The sequence below is a fragment of the Rhinopithecus bieti genome, unplaced genomic scaffold (assembly GCF_001698545.2).
Source record: "Rhinopithecus bieti isolate Rb0 unplaced genomic scaffold, ASM169854v2 scaffold_60, whole genome shotgun sequence".
Taxonomy (NCBI): Eukaryota; Metazoa; Chordata; class Mammalia; order Primates; family Cercopithecidae; genus Rhinopithecus; species Rhinopithecus bieti.
In genome coordinates, this window is record NW_016803192.1 from 2,588,014 (window position 1) to 2,604,040 (window position 16,027).

Genomic DNA, 16,027 nt, shown 5'->3' on the forward strand with positions numbered 1-16,027 from the left:
AATAAAAAATGAGTAAAAGATTTAAAAAGACACCTTCCAAAGAAGACATATGGAGGATGACAAGCACATGAAAAGATGTTCAGCATCACTGATAATCTGGGAAATCCAAATTAGAACCACTGAAAGATACAAGAGACACTAGTACATACCTAATTTTAGAATGTCTACAATTTTTAAATACCAAGTGTTGGAGCAAGGATATGGAGGAACTGGAACTGTCATACACTGCTGGAGGGTATGTAAAATAGTACAATATCTTTGGAAAACAGTTTGGCAATTTCTTAAAGTGATAAATAAATACTGACCATGACCCACATATTCTACTCTTAGGTATTTACCCAAAAGAACAAAAATATATGTCTATGAAAACACTTCTGGCCAGGCTTAGGCCTGTAATCCCAGCACTTTGGGAGGCTGAGGTGGGAGGATCACCTGAGGTCAGGAGTTCAAGACTAGCCTGGCCAACATGGTGAAACCCCATCTCTCCTAAAAATACAAAAATTAGCCAGGCATGATGGCAGGTGCCTGTAATCACAGCTACGGGAGGCTGAGGTGAAAGAATCACTTGAACCCGGGAGGGGGAGGTTGCAGAGAGCCAAGATCGTGTCATTGCACTCCAGCCTGGGTGACAGAGTGGAGACTCTGTCTCAAAGAAAACAAACAAACAGCAACAAAAAAAAAAACTTCTACAAATATATTCATAAAAGTTTTATTTGTAATAACTTCAAACTGAGAAGACCCAAGTATCCATTAACCTGTGACTGGATAGACAAATTGAAGTATATCAATGGAATGAAATACCACTTGGTAATAAAAATGAATAAACTATGATACAAGAAACAAGATGGATGAATCTCAAAATAAATAAGCTAAGTAAAAGAAAGTAGACAAATAAGACTATGTAATACATGATTTCATTTATGGAAAATACTAACTACTCCTTGGTGACAGAAAACAGATCACTGGTTACTTGAGGCTTGACAGAGAGTTATGGGGAAAGAATTTTAAAGTACCATGAGAAAACTTTTGAGGTGATAGCTTACTAATCAATCAAGTAACTATAAAATTGTAACTAGTAAGGTAAGTGTTATGATATAGGAAGATTAAGGTATTATGAATGCACAGGAGAAGTGTGAGCGGTGGGATGAAATGGAAATGATATAGAAAGGAGATCACAAAAGGCTTTCTGGATCAAAGACATCTAAATTGAGACTCAGACAAAGAATCAGGTGAAAGACAGTAGAGGTGCTTGTAAGGGATGTTTTCATGAAAAGAAAAAGCACATGCAAGACCCACATGTGTAAGATCACAGGGTGCCCTTGAGGAAGTGAAAGAAACCCAATATGGTTAGTTATCTACAATGTGGAATGAAGAGACGAGGGGTAAGATTGGAGAAGTAAGCAGGTCCTTTTGGGTCCTTATGCAGTTTACACTCAACCCTAAAAGTAGTGGGAGGGCATAAGGAAATTTTCCTTTCCTTCTTTCATTTTAACATTTCTAGCCACATTTTCTAAGTTTTTTAAAGACTTTATTTTTTTAAAAGAAGTTTTAGATTCACAGCAGAGTTAGGAGAAAGGTAGAGACTTAACATATACTCCCTGCTGTCCCACATGCATCACTCCCACCACTGTCAACATCCCCCACCACAGTGGTACATTTGTTACAATTGATGAACCTACGTTGACACATCAGAATCACCTGAGGTCCATAGTTTAGGGTTCAGACTTTGTGTTGTACATTCTGTGGGTTTGGACAAATGTAGAATAACACGTATCTACCATTATGGTATCATACAGAGTATTTTCACTGCCCTAAAAGTCCTCTGTGCTCTGCCCATTCATTCCTCCCCCATCCCCAAGTTTCACTGCAATATCATTTCAATATTGGTGTGCTTTAATCTTTCAAAATGAAAATTTACCACACAAAACATCAGAGTAATTATTATTAATTTATTCCTGCAGGGTATATTTCCAATATGGAATTATTAGGTCAAAAACTTAAAATTATTTATTTTAATCATTATACATATATAGGTTAAAATATATAATTAATATTAAAATATATAACGATTATATATATATATATAGTTACTATCTAGAAATATATAGTTACTATCTAAAATGAGGTAGCCATTCTCACTTCTACCAAAGACATGGTTATTTCCCCACACTCTGCATGGTATCAGTCTTTTAAACTTTTGCTAATCTAATGGATTAAAAAATGGTGCTGCCTTTCAGATTTATATTTGTTTCTTTAATACTGGTGGTGCTTCTCCTACATCTACTACCACCATTCCAAATGCTATTGTCCTTTACTGAGCACTAACTATGTAGCAGAAATAGTTTTCAAAACTTTGTCTTTTACTGATTAACTCTAGTAACCCTACAAAGTTAAGCACCATCATTGTCTCCATTTTAGAGGAGGAAACTAAACTTTAGATAGATCAAGTAATTTTTATTAGGTCATACAGACAGGTTTTAAATGCTGTCTTTCTAACACCCAAAACCCATAATTTTAGGTGAACATCTCTTCATATGTGTATTAGCCATCAGCATTCCTCCTTATAAAATGTGTGTTTGTAGTCTTAGCCTATTTTCTCCTATGTGATTTTATTTTTATTACTAATTTGTAATAATTATTTGTATGTAATGCTTAGTAACCATTTAACATATATTACAAATATTTTCTTCTAGCATAAAAATCTTTAAATTGCATATGTTACCAATTATATATGCAGAAAAGTGTACATATAAATGTATAACTTACTAAATTTTGACAAACAACACTCTTGTGTAATCTATTTAATAAAAAGAAGATTACCAGCACCCTGGACTTATCCTCATGTTCTCTTTTTACTTCCCATGCCAAGGGTAACCACTATCCTGATTTCCAATGGCACTGATTTGTATCATCTGTGCTTGTACTTTATATAATTGAAATCATATAATGTGTTCTCTTTTGTATCTGGCTTTTTTCATTCAATATATATTTTTGTTTATTCAACAGTATATTATATATATATATATATATAGTGTTATCATTGTGCTGCCATAACAGAATACCTGAGACTGAGTAATGTGTAAAGAATAGGAATTTATTTCTCACAGTTCTGGAGACTGGGAAGTCCAAGACTATTCTACTTGTAGGTTCAGTGTCTGATGAGGGTTCATTCCTCATAGATGGTGCTGTCTAGGTGTCCTCACATGGCAGAAAGGCAGAAGCACAAAAGAGGAGAATGCTGTGGACTCACAGGGCAGAAGAGAGGAAGAGCACAATAAAGGCCCTAGGCTGGTTCCTTCCAGCCTTTTTATAAGACACTAATTCATGCCCTCATGACTTAATCACTTCCTAAAAGGCCTCAGCTCTTAACACCACCACAATGGGGATTAAATTTCAGCACATACATTTTGGGGAACATTCAGACTATAGCACGCATAAAGTTGTAAATGATTCACACTCATTGTGTAAATATACCATAATTTACTCATCTAGTGGCTTCCGGCTTTACTTATCTGTAGCTTCCTGTTTCCACCTATTATGTTTATGAAATTACTGTTTTGACCTCTATAGCTTCATGGTATTTTAATATCCTTCTTCCCTACTCCACCCCCACATCATCTTTTGCCAAAATTTGGGAGAAGTTTTGATTTTAAAATAATTGTATAACTTTCTTTTACTCCACCTCAAAAGAAATAAAGGGAAGAGGTTGTCATCTAAATTATATTAATTTATCTCAAATTAATCTTTTTTTCAAAGTTTCTTATGATTTTTAAATAGTCAATCATGCCAAAAACAAATAAAAATCATCTTGTGTCTTTATTTCTACTATATTAACACGTACTTTCTTTTCTATTCTTTCTGCTGTAGCTAGGATTTCTAAAATAATGTCTTCGTAAACCATAAGAGGGAATTTATTGGAAGGATATTGATAGAGTCTGAAGAACCAGACCTAGCATTAGGACAGGGAACTATTTAATATTTTCTGCCATCTGTGTAATACTTTTTTCAAGATTTAAAGTGAAGAAAGAGCAGTCCAACTGGCTGAACAGAGGTCTCTTGCCCATGCTTGGCAGTATTACAGCAGTGAGAGGATATGACTCCACTTAAACTGCCCAATAGGCAGGTCAACTAATTTGCTTACAATGCAAAAGATTTCCTCATGTCCAATCTTAATCTCCACATACTGCCTCTGGCCACCACTGATTTGCATTTTATCATTTTAAATTAGATTAATTTTCTCTAAAATTTTATATAAACAAATTATATAAAATGTGTGCCTTTTTGTATCAAGCTGCTTTTTTTTCCTTTTCATCTGACATCTTTTGCTCTGGTCAATGTTTTTAAGATTCTTCCATGTTTTTCTATTAATAATTTGTTTTATTTTATTGCTGAGTAATAGTCCATTGAATGGGTGTATCCAATTAGTATATTCATTCACTCATTTGGATATTTGGGTTGTTTCCAGTTTGGGGCTATTACAAATAAAGCTGCTATGAACATTCTTATGCAAGTCCATATGTTCTCATTTCTCTTGGGTAAATACTAAGGAGTGGAATTGCTGGGTCATGTGGTAAGTGTATATTTAACTTTACAAGAAACTGTGAAGCTGTTTTCCAAAGTAATTGTAACTTTTTACATTCTCACCAATAATGAATGAGAGTTCCACTTGCCTCATATCCTCACTAACACCTGGTGTGGTCAGTCTTCTTAATTCTAGCCATTTGAGTGCATGTGTTGTGTTATCACATTGTAGCTTATTTTGTATTTCCCTGATAACAAATGATGTTAAGTATCTTTTCATGTACTTATCAGCTATTTATATATTTTCTTTTTAAGTTTTGTGGGGATGTAGTAGGTGTATATATTTGTAGGGTACTTGAGAAGTTTTGATACAGGCATGCAATGTGAAATAAGCACATCATGAAGAATGGTGTATCCATCCTCTTAAGCATTTATCCATTGAGTTGCAAATAATTCAATTACACTCTGTATTTAAAAATGTACAGTTAAGTTATTAATGACTATAGTTACCCTGTTGTGCCATCAAATAATAGATCTTATTCATTCTTTCTATTCTATTCTCCCCCCTATCGCCCCACTACCCTTCCCAGCCACTGGTAACCATCCTTCTACTCTCTGTGTCCATGAGTTTAATTGTTTTTATTTTTAGATCCCACAAATAAATAAGAACATGCAACGTCTGGCTTTCTGTGCCTGGTTTATTGCATTTAACACACTCATCTCCAGTCCCATCCATGCTGTGAAAATGACTAAATCTCATTCTTTTTTACGGCTGAGTAGTACTCCATTGTGTATACGTACCACATTTTCTTTATCCATTCATCTGGTGATGAACACTTAGGCTACTTCCAAATCTTAGCTTTTGTAAATACTGCTGCAACAAACGTAGGAGTCCAGATATCTCTTCAATACACTGATTTCCTTTCTTTGGGAAATATACTGGGATTGCTGGATCATATGGTAGTTCAATTTTGAGTTTTTTGAGGAACCTGCAAACTGTTCTCCATAGTGGTTGCACTAATTTACATTCCCACCAACAGTATACAAGGGTCCCTTTTTCTCCACATCCTTGCCAGCATTTGTTATTGCCTGCCTTTAGATATAAGCCATTTTAACTGGGGTGAGATTATATTCTTATTCTTATTGTAGTTTTGATTTGCATTTCTCTGATGATCAGTAATGTTGAGCACTTTTTTTTTTTTTTTTTTTTTTTTTTTTTTTTTGTGAAGTCCCTCTCTGTCACCGAGGCTGGAGTGCAGTGGCATGATTTCTGCTCTCTGCAACCTCCACCTCCCAGGTTCAAGCGATTCTCCTGCTTCAGCCTCCTGAGTAGCCTGCATTACAGATGTGCACCACCATGCCTGACTAATTTTTGAATTTTTAGTAGGGATGGGGTTTCACCATGTTGGCCAGGCTGGTCTCAAACTCCTCACCTCAGTTGATCCACCCGTCTTGGCCTCCCAAAGTGCTGAAATTACAGGTGTGAGGCACCGCACCTGACCACTGAGTACCTTTTTATAAGCCTGTTTGCCATTTTGTGTGTCTTCTTTTGAGAGATATCTATTCAAATCTTTTGTCCATCTTTTGATCAGATTATTAGATTTTTTTCTATGGAGTTGTTTGAGCTCTTTACATATTCTGATTGTTAATCCCTTGTCAGATAGGTAGCTTGCAAATATTTTCTCCCACTCTGTGGGTTGTCTCTTCACTTTATTGATTGTATAATTTGCTTTATAGAAGCTTTTTAACTTGATGTGATCTCATTTGTTCATTTTTGCTTCGGTTGCCCGTGCTTGTGGGGTGCTGCTCAAAAGTTTTGCCCAGATCTATGCCCTAGAGATGTTTCCTTATGTTTTCTTGTAGTAGTTTCATGGCTTGAGGTCTTACATTTAAATCTTTAAACCATTTTGATTCGACTTTTTTTTTTTTTTTTTTTGGAACAGAGTCTTGCTCTGTCACCCAGGCTGGAGTGCAGTGGCATGTCTCGGCTCACCACAACCTCCACCTCCTGGCTTCAAGCCATTCCCTGTCGCAGCCTCCCGAGTAGCTGGGATTACAGGTGCTGGTCACCACACCCAACTAATTTTTGTATTTTTAGTAGAGACGGGGTTTCACCAGGTTGTCCAGGCTGGTCTCAAACTCCTGACCTCAGGTGATCCGCCCCTCTTGGCCTCCCAAAGTGCTGGGATTACAAGAGTGAGCCACCACGCCTGACCTTGATTTGATTTTTGTGTATACCAAGAGATAGGGATATAATTTCATTCTTCTGCATATGGACATCCAGTTTTCCCAGCACCATTTATTGTAGAGCCTGTCTTTTCCCCAGTGTATGTTCTTGAACCTTTGTTGAAAATGAGTTCACTGTAGGTGTGTGAATTTGTTTCTGGGTTCTCTATTCTGTTCCATTAGTCTATGTGTCTGTTTTTTATGCCAGTAGCAGTATAATTTGAAGTCAGATAATGTGATTCCTCTAGTTTTGTTCTTTTTGCTTAGGATAGCTTTGGCAATTCTGGATCTTTTGTGGTTCCACATAAATTTTAGAATTGTTTTTTCTATTTCTATGAAGAATATCATTGACATTTTGATAGGGATTGCATAAAATTTGTAGATTGCTTTGAGTAGTATGGACATTTTAATAATATTGATTCTTTCAACACATAAATATGGAATTTTTTTTTTTCATTTTTTGGTGTCCTCTTCCATTTCTTTCATCAGTGTTTTATAGTTTTCATTATAGAGATCTTTTAGTCTTTTGGTTAGGTTAATTTCTAGGTATTTAATTTTATGTGTAGATATTGTAAATGGGATTACTTTTTTTACTTCTTTTCATAATTTTGCTGTTGGCATATAGAAATCCTACTGGTTTTGTATGTTGATTTCATATCCAGTAACTTTACTGAATTTGTTGATCAGTTCTAATAGATTTCTTGTGGAGTCTTTAGGTTTTGCCAAATATAAGATCATATCATCCACAAACAAGGATAATTTGACTTGTTTCTTTCCAGCTTGGATGCTCTTTATATCTTTCTCTTCTCTGATTGCTCTAGCTAGGACTTCCAATACTATGTTGAATAACACTGGTGACATTGTGTGTCCTTGCCATGTTGCAGATCTTGGAGGAAAGGCTTTCAGGTTTTCCCCATTTAGTATGATGCTAGCTGTGCATCTGTCAAATATAGCTTTTATTATCTTGAGGTATGTTCCCTCTATCCCCAGATTTTTAAAGGTTTTTATCATGAAGCGATGTTGAATTTTACCAAATGCTTTTTAAGCATCAATTAAAATGATCATATGTTTTGTATCCTTCATTCTGCTAATATGGTGTATCATATTGGTTGATTTGAGTAAGTTGAACCATCTTTGCATCCCAGGGATAAATCCTAGGACATAATGAAGAGATTTCTAATATATTGTTGAATTCAGTTTACTAGCATTCTGTTGAGGATGTTTGCATCAATATTCATCAGAGATATTGGGCTGTGGGTTTTTTTTGCTTGTTTTGGGGGTTTTTTTATTATGTGTCTTTATCTGGTTTTGGTATCAGGTTAATACTCACCTTTTATAATGAGTTTGAAAGTGTTCCCTTCCTCTCTATTTTTTAGAATAGTTTCAGTAGGATTGATATTAGTTATTTAAATGTTTGGTAGAATTCAGCAGTGAAGCCATTGGTTCCTGGGCTTTTCTTTAGTGGGAGACTTTTTATGACAGCTTTGATCTCATTACTTGTTATTGGTCTGTTCAGGTTTTGGATTTCTTTCTGGTTCGACTTTTGTAGGTTGTATGTATCTAGGAATGTTTCCATTTCTTCTAAATTTTGCAATTTATTGGCATACAGTTGCTCATAAAAACTACTAATGACCCTTTAAATTTCTGCAGTATCAATTGTAATGTCTCCTTTTCATTTCTAGTTTTATTTATTTAAATCTTCTCTTTTTTCTTAGTTTGGCTAAAGGCCAATTTGTCAATTTTGTTTAACTTTTTAAAAAATCAGCTTTTCATTTCACTGATCTTTTGTATTTTGAAAATTTCAATTTCACTTATTTCTGCTCTAATCTTTGTTGTTTCTTTTCTTCTACTGATTTGGGGTTTATTTTGCTTTTTTTTTATTTAGCTTTTTAAGATTGTTAGATTATTTGAAGGTTTTTTCTCTTTTTTGATGTAGGCACTTACAGCTATAAAATTCCCTCTTCATACTGTTTTTGCTATATCCCATAGGTTTTGGTAGGTTGTATTTCCATTATCATTTGTTTCCAGAAATTTTTCAATTTTCTTCTTAATTTCTCCATTGACCCACTGGTCATTCATGAGCATATTATTTAATTTCAATGTATTTGCATAGTTTCCTAAATTTATCTTATTATTAATTTCTAGTTTTATTCCATTGTGGTCAGAGAAGATGCTTGATATTATTTCAATTTTTTACATGTTTTAAGTCTTGTTTTATAACCTAACATATGGTCTATCCTTGAGAATAATCCAGGTGCTAAAGAAGAGAATGTGTATTCTGCAGCTCTTGGATGAAATGTTCTGTAAATACTTTTTAGATCCATTTGGTCTAGAGTGCACATTAAGCCTGAGATGTCTTCATTGATTTCCTGTCTGGAAGATCTGTTCAATGATGAAAGTACGGTGTTGAATTCTCCAGCTATTATTGTATTGAAGCCCATCTCTCTCTTTAGCTGTAATAATATTTCCTTTATATATCTGGGTGCTCCTGTGTTGGGTGCATATATATTTAAAATTGTTATATCCTCTTGCTGAACCGTCCCCTTTATCACTCTATAGTGACCTTGTCTCTTCTTATAGGTTTTGTCTTGAAACCTGTTTTGTCTGATATAGTGATTCCTACTCTTTTTTGGTTTCTGTTGGCATGGAATATCTTTTGCCATTCCTTTGTTTTCAGTCTATTTGTATCTTTATAGGTGATGTGTATTTCTTGTATGCAACAGATCAATGGGTCTTGTTTTTTTATCCATTTGGCCAGTCTATGTCTTTTGATTGGAAAGTTTAGTCCATTTACATTCAATGTTATTATTGGTAAGTAGGAATTTACTCCTGCCATTTTATTACTTGTTTTCTGGTTGTTCTGTAGTCTTTTCTTCCTTCTTTCTTACGATCCTGTCTTCCTCGAGTGAAGATAATTTTTTCAGGTGATATGATTTGGTTTCTTGCTTTTTATTTTTTGTGTATCCATTGTATGTTTTTTGGTTTGAGATTACCATGAAGCTTGCAAATACTATCTTATAACCCATCATTTTAATCTGATAACAACACTATTTGCAAAACAAACTAGCAAAATAAAACTATTAAAAAATCACCACCTTAACTTTGTTACCCCACTTTTTTAAACTTTTTGTTGTTTCTATTTATATCTTATTATACTATGTCTTGAAATGTTGTTTTGTGATTTTGATTGGTTCAGTCATTTCATTTTCTACTTAGAATAAAAGTAGTTTACACACCGCAGTTACAGGGTTATAATATTCTGAGTTTTTCTGGGTACTTACTATTACTAGTAAGTTTTTACCTTCAGGTGATTGTTCATTGTTCATTAATGTCTTATTCTTTCTGAAGAAAGTATTCCCTTTAGCCTTTCTTGTAGGACAGGTTTGGTATTGATGAAATCCACCAGCTTTTGTTTGTCTGGGGAAGTCTTTATTTCTCTTTCATGTTTGAATGATATTTTCACCAGATAAATAATGCTAGGGTAAAAATTTTTTCCTTCAGCATTTTAAATATGTCATGCCATTATCTTCTGACCTATAAGGTTTCCACTGAAAAGTCTGTTGCCACACATATTGGAGCTCCATGGTGTGTTATTTGTTTCTTTTCTCTTGCTACTTTCAGGATCCTTTCTTTATCTTTGACTTTTGGGTGTTTGATTATTAAATGCCTTGAGGTAGTCTTCTTTGGATTAAATCTGCTTGGTGTTCTATAACTTTCTTGTACTTGGATACTGATATCTTTCTCTAGGTTTGGGAAGTTATCTGTCATTATCCCTTTGAATAAACTTTCTATGCCTACCTCTTCCTCTACCTCCACTTTAAGGCCAATAACTCTTAGATTTGCCCTTTTGAGGATATTTTCTAGATCCTGTAGGCATGCTTCATTGTTTTTTATTCTTTTTTCTTTTGTCTCCTCTGGTTGTGTGTTTTCAAATAGCCTCCCTACAAACTCACCAATTCTTTCTTCTGCTTCATTCATTCTTCTATTAAAGGACTCTGACGTATTCTTTGGTATTCCAATTGCATTTTTCAGCTCCATAATTCCTGCTTTATTCTTTTTAATTATTACAATCTCTTTGTTAAATTTATCTGATAGAATTCTGAATTCCTTCTCTGTGTTATCTTGAATTTCTTTGAATTTCCTCAATGCAGCTATTCAGAATTCTCTATCTAAAAGGTTACCTATCTTTGTTTCTCCAGGATTGGTCTCTGGTGCCTTATTTAGTTCATTTGGTGAGGTCATGCTTTTCTGGATGGTGTTGATACTAGTAGATGTTCTTCGGTCTCTGGGCATTGAAGAGAGGTATTGTAGTCTTCACTGTCTGGGCTTATTTGTAGCTGTCGTTCTGGGGAAGGCTTTCCAGATACTTCAAAGGATGTGAGTGTTGTGATCTAAGCTGTTTCTGCTTTAAGGGACACTCCAAGCACAGTAACACTGTGTTTCTTGCAGACTTGTGGACCACCAACACCTTGATGGTCTTGGACAAAATCCGGGAGAATTCTCTGGATTACCAGGCAGAGACTCTTGTTCTCTTCTCTTACTTTCTCCCAAACATACAGTCTCTTTCTGTTCTGAGTCACCTAAAGTTGGGGATGGAATGACACAACCACTCCTGTGGCCACCACCACCATGGTTGTGCTGGGCCAGACCTGAAGCCAGTGTAGCACTGGGTCTCAACCAAGGCCTGCTGTAACCACTCCCTGGCTACTGCCTGTGTTTGACCAAGGTCCTGGGGCTTTATCATCCACAGGTGCCAAAGCCAGCTAGGCCTCTTTTCTTCCCCTCAGGGTGGAGAGGTCCCCCAAACCCTCGGTGGGTCCAGAGGTGCTATCCTCTACCTGATGTTTTACTGTATTATGACTGAGCTGGAACCAAAACCACAAGATGCAGTCCTTCCCACTCTTCCCTCCCTTTTCCAAAGGCAGAAGAGCCTTACCCAATAGCCACTGCCACCCCTGGCTACAAGAAGTACTGCCAGATTACCACCACTGTTCCCTTAAGGCCCAGGGTCTCTGAAGTCAGCTTGCAGTGGCATGGGACTCACCCTTAGGGCAATGGGCTCCTCTCTGGCCCAGGGCAGGTCCAGAAATGTTGTCTAAGAGTCAAGCTCTGGAATTAGGGTACCCAAGAGCCCTCTTGGTGCTCTACTCTCCTGTGGCAATGTTGGTACCTACGATGCAAGACAAGGTCCTCTTTACTTTTCCCTCTGCTTTTCTCAAGCAGAAGAAGTTTTGCTCTGAAGCCACCATAGCTGGTTATGTGCTGAGTCTCACCTGAAGCCAGCAAGTCTCAGAGGCTCACCCAAGGCCCTTGATGTAGGGCTCTTTTTTTTTTTTTTTTTGAGACGGAGTCTTGCTCTGTCGCCCAGGCTGGAGTGCAGTGGCCGGATCTCAGCTCACTGCAAGCTCCGCCTCCTGGGTTTAGGCCATTCTCCTGCCTCAGCCTCCCGAGTAGCTGGGACTACAGGCGCCCGCCACCTCGCCCGGCTAGTTTTTTGTATTTTTAGTAGAGACGGAGTTTCACCGTGTTTGCCAAGATGGTCTCGATCTCCTGACCTCGTGATGCACCCGTCTCAGCCTCCCAAAGTGCTGGGATTACAGGCTTGAGCCACCGCGCCCGGCTATGTAGGGCTCTTTAGTTAGCTGAATGACAGTTAACAGTACTGGATCCTTTCCTTCAAGGCAGCAGTTTCCCTTCTAACTCAGGGTGTGTCTAGAAATGTCATCTGGGAGCTACGACCTGGAACAGGGGCCTCATGACTCTGACTGGTTCCCTATGCTGCTACGGCTGAGCTGGTATCCAAGATGGAAGATGACATCCGCCCCACTGTTTCCTCTCCTCTCCTCAAGCAGAAGGAAGGGGTTTCTTTTGGAGACACTAACTGTGCACCTTGGAAAGGGATGATGCCAGCACTTCCTTGGCTGCCCTAGCTGGTGTCTCAGTATGTCACATGCCCTCTATCCCCAGTCCACTGTCTCTGGACCTACTTCCACCCTAGAACTTGCCTAAGAGTTGCAGTAATTAGGACCTAGACAGCCTTTCAAGCTTACTGAGAGGCCAAGAGTACTTTGGCCCTCCATGGTGAGGTTTGCGGGAACTCAAGTTCCCACCTCTGAGATCTGTGATTCCCCTCTGGCGAGGGCTGGTTGAAATGCTCCCTCTGTGCTTGGGTGTCATCTGAGTTTGGTCCGGTCTTCCTTTCTGCTCTAACAGGACAGTACTGAGTTCAATACCTCACAGTTACTGCTTTCTCCCTCCCCCAGTGCCCAGAGGTGCTCTCCACACCCCACTGCAGCTGCCAGGGATAGGTAGGGGAGGGGTGGCATTGGTGATTCAGGACTGCTTTTTCTATGTCTTCATTGCCTTTTTCAGTGATATGAAGTTAAAACCAGGTACTATGAGTGCTCACCTGTTTTTCATTCTTATGAAAGTGTTTTTTCTGTGTAGATAGTTGTTAACTTGGTGTCTTTGCTTGGGGGGCAATCAGGGGAACTTTCTATTCTGCCGTCTTTTTCCACTTCCTCTCTATATATTTTTCTTTGGGAAGTATCTAGTTAAATCTTTTACTCATTGTCAAAATTTGGTATTTTGCCTTCTTCTTAAGTTCTATTTAATCTGTAAATTTATATGAATGTTTCTTAATTTGTAAAGTCAGTTTCAGGAGGAATTTTTAATTTCTTATTTTATTGAATTTTGAGAGAATGTTGTTTAAAAATGGTTCCTTTTTTTCTTTTTGAGACAGGGTCTCATTCTGTCACTCAGGTTGAAGCATAGTGGTGCCATCATAGCTTACTGCAGCCTCAATCTCATAGGCTCAAGTGATTCTCCCACTTCAGCCTCTTGAGTAGCTGGGAATACAGGTGTGCAGCCCAACTAATTTTTTTATTTTTTAGAGATGAGGGTCTCACTGTATTGTCCAGTATGGTCTCAAGCTCCTGGGTTCAAGCAATTGTCCTGCCTCAGCCTCCCAAAATGCTGGGATTACAGGTGTGAACCACCGCGCCCAGGGAAAATAGTTACTTTTTAAAATAAAATGTTATTGGTGTGTAAGTATATTAAAAAATTAATCCATAAATGTAGAGAAGAATAAACAGTCTCTCTGGATTACGAATTGTATATAGAGATATTAAATCAAATTTGCTATTTACATTATTTGAATTCCTTCTGTCCTTCATTATTTTCTGTTTACCTGATTGACCAAATTCTTTAAAAATGTGCTCTCAAAATTTCTAAAATTATCGTGTTTTATTTAAGTTCGCCCCATATTTTCAGAGACCTTTCCTTAACATATTTCACCAAATGTTAGTGCTTCACACCAACATCTCTAATTCTCCTCCTTTCAAGCACATGAGAAAGCAGTACTTTTTGTTACCTCCCACCTTGAGGTTTGGCATGGCAATGTGCGTTGTTATGACCAATATGTTTCTGGATTGTTTGATTGCTACTGTACTTTTCTCCTTAATGGGAGTCATGAAAACATGTGTTGATAAAGAAGTATCACATAGGGGATAGCTGCCTTACAAAGTTTCCCAGACTTGCAACAGACATTGTTTGAATAATAAACATACTGTGCAAGTCCACCGAAGTTTTTATGATTATTTGTTATTCTACAGCATAACCTAGGTTATCCTAACTAATGGAACCACATTATTCAGTGCATAAAGGCTTATAATTGTTAGATTTTTGTCTTGGATTGTACCTTTTATTTTTACAAACATGCTTCTTGCTCTGTTTAATGCATCTGATATTGAATTCGCTTTTATCTGATATTGATAGTGTCATTTTGGTTTCTTCTTTTATTTTGCCTAGAATGTCTTTATCTTCCATTTTAATCTTTCCTTGCCACTTTGCTTTCAATATTTTTTCTATTTTAAAATTGCTGCATTTAGTTTTTTAACAAAACTAAAATTATAAAATTATATCTTTTGATAAATCTGTTTATCTGTTCATGTACATTTATTGAAATCTGCTCATGTAAATTTATTGTAATAAATTACGTATTTGGTTTTATTCCTTTCATCTTGTATTCACTGATGTTTTACTTTGTGCTGATTATCCTTTTGCCGTTTTCTTTTCTTTTGTTTTCCTTTTCTTTTTTTTTTTTTTTTTTTTTTTTTTTTGAGACAGGGTCTCATTCTGTCACCCAGACTGGAGTGCAGTGGTTCAATCTCAGCTCACTGCAACCTCAACCTCCAGGGTTCAAGCGATCCTCCCACCTCAGCCTCCCAAGTAGCTGGGACTATAGAACGTAGCTGCATCTGGCTAATTTTTTACTGTTTTTTGGTAGATAAAGAGTTTCACCATGTTGCACAGGCTGGCCTTTTACCATTTTCACACTTTTGTTGGCTTAAGTGTGTTTTATTACTTATCACTTATTTTGCTCATAATACAGAACTTTGAGCATGGTTGTGTCATGGAAAGCTCACCTCTGCTCCATGTGGCTTTACCTGAGTAAGATCAACTGAAGGTTAGAGGATTTGTTTCCAAGACAGCTCACTGATATGGCTAATGTGTTAGTGCTGGCTGTCAGCTGAGAGCTTAGCCAGGGCCGAGGGCTGGGGGCTTCACTTTCTCTGCAAGTGGCTTCCCATGGTAATTAGATTTCACTGGTGAGCATCCCAAGAGATAGAGATTGTGTTCTAGACAGAAGCCATATTGATTTTTATCATCTTCCCTTGGACGTTCCACAGTGTCACTGCCTCTGTTGGTTGTGGCAGTGTCAAGGACCCATGCAGGTTCAAAAGAGAGTCAAGATTTTGGAAGAGCATGTAAGATGGGAAATGTTATTGCAGCCTTTCTTGGAGAATACAGGGAGAACATTCTTCCCTATGCCCTTTGAATATTAGCGCTGACTTTATATTCCGTTTCCTTTTTCTCTCTATCCTTGGGTTGTCTTAATTACTATAACTTTTTTTTTTTTTTTTTTTTTTTTTTGAGACAGAGTCTCCCTCTGTCACCCAGGCTGGAGTAGTGCAATGGTGCAATCTCGGCTCACTGCTACCTCCACTTCCCTGGCTCAAACAATTCTCCTACCTCAGCCTCCCAAGTAGCTGGGATTACAGGCATAAGCCACCACACCCAGCTAATTTTTGTATTTTTAGTAGAGACAGTGTTCAACTGTGTTGGCCATGCTGGTCTTGAACTCCTGGCCTCGAGTGACCTGCCTGCCTTGGCCTCCTGAAGTGCTGGGATTACAAGCATGAGCCACCATGCCTGGCCTAATTACTATAACTTTTTAATAAGTTTTCATATCAAGTAGAACTAGTCATCCTTTTTCTCA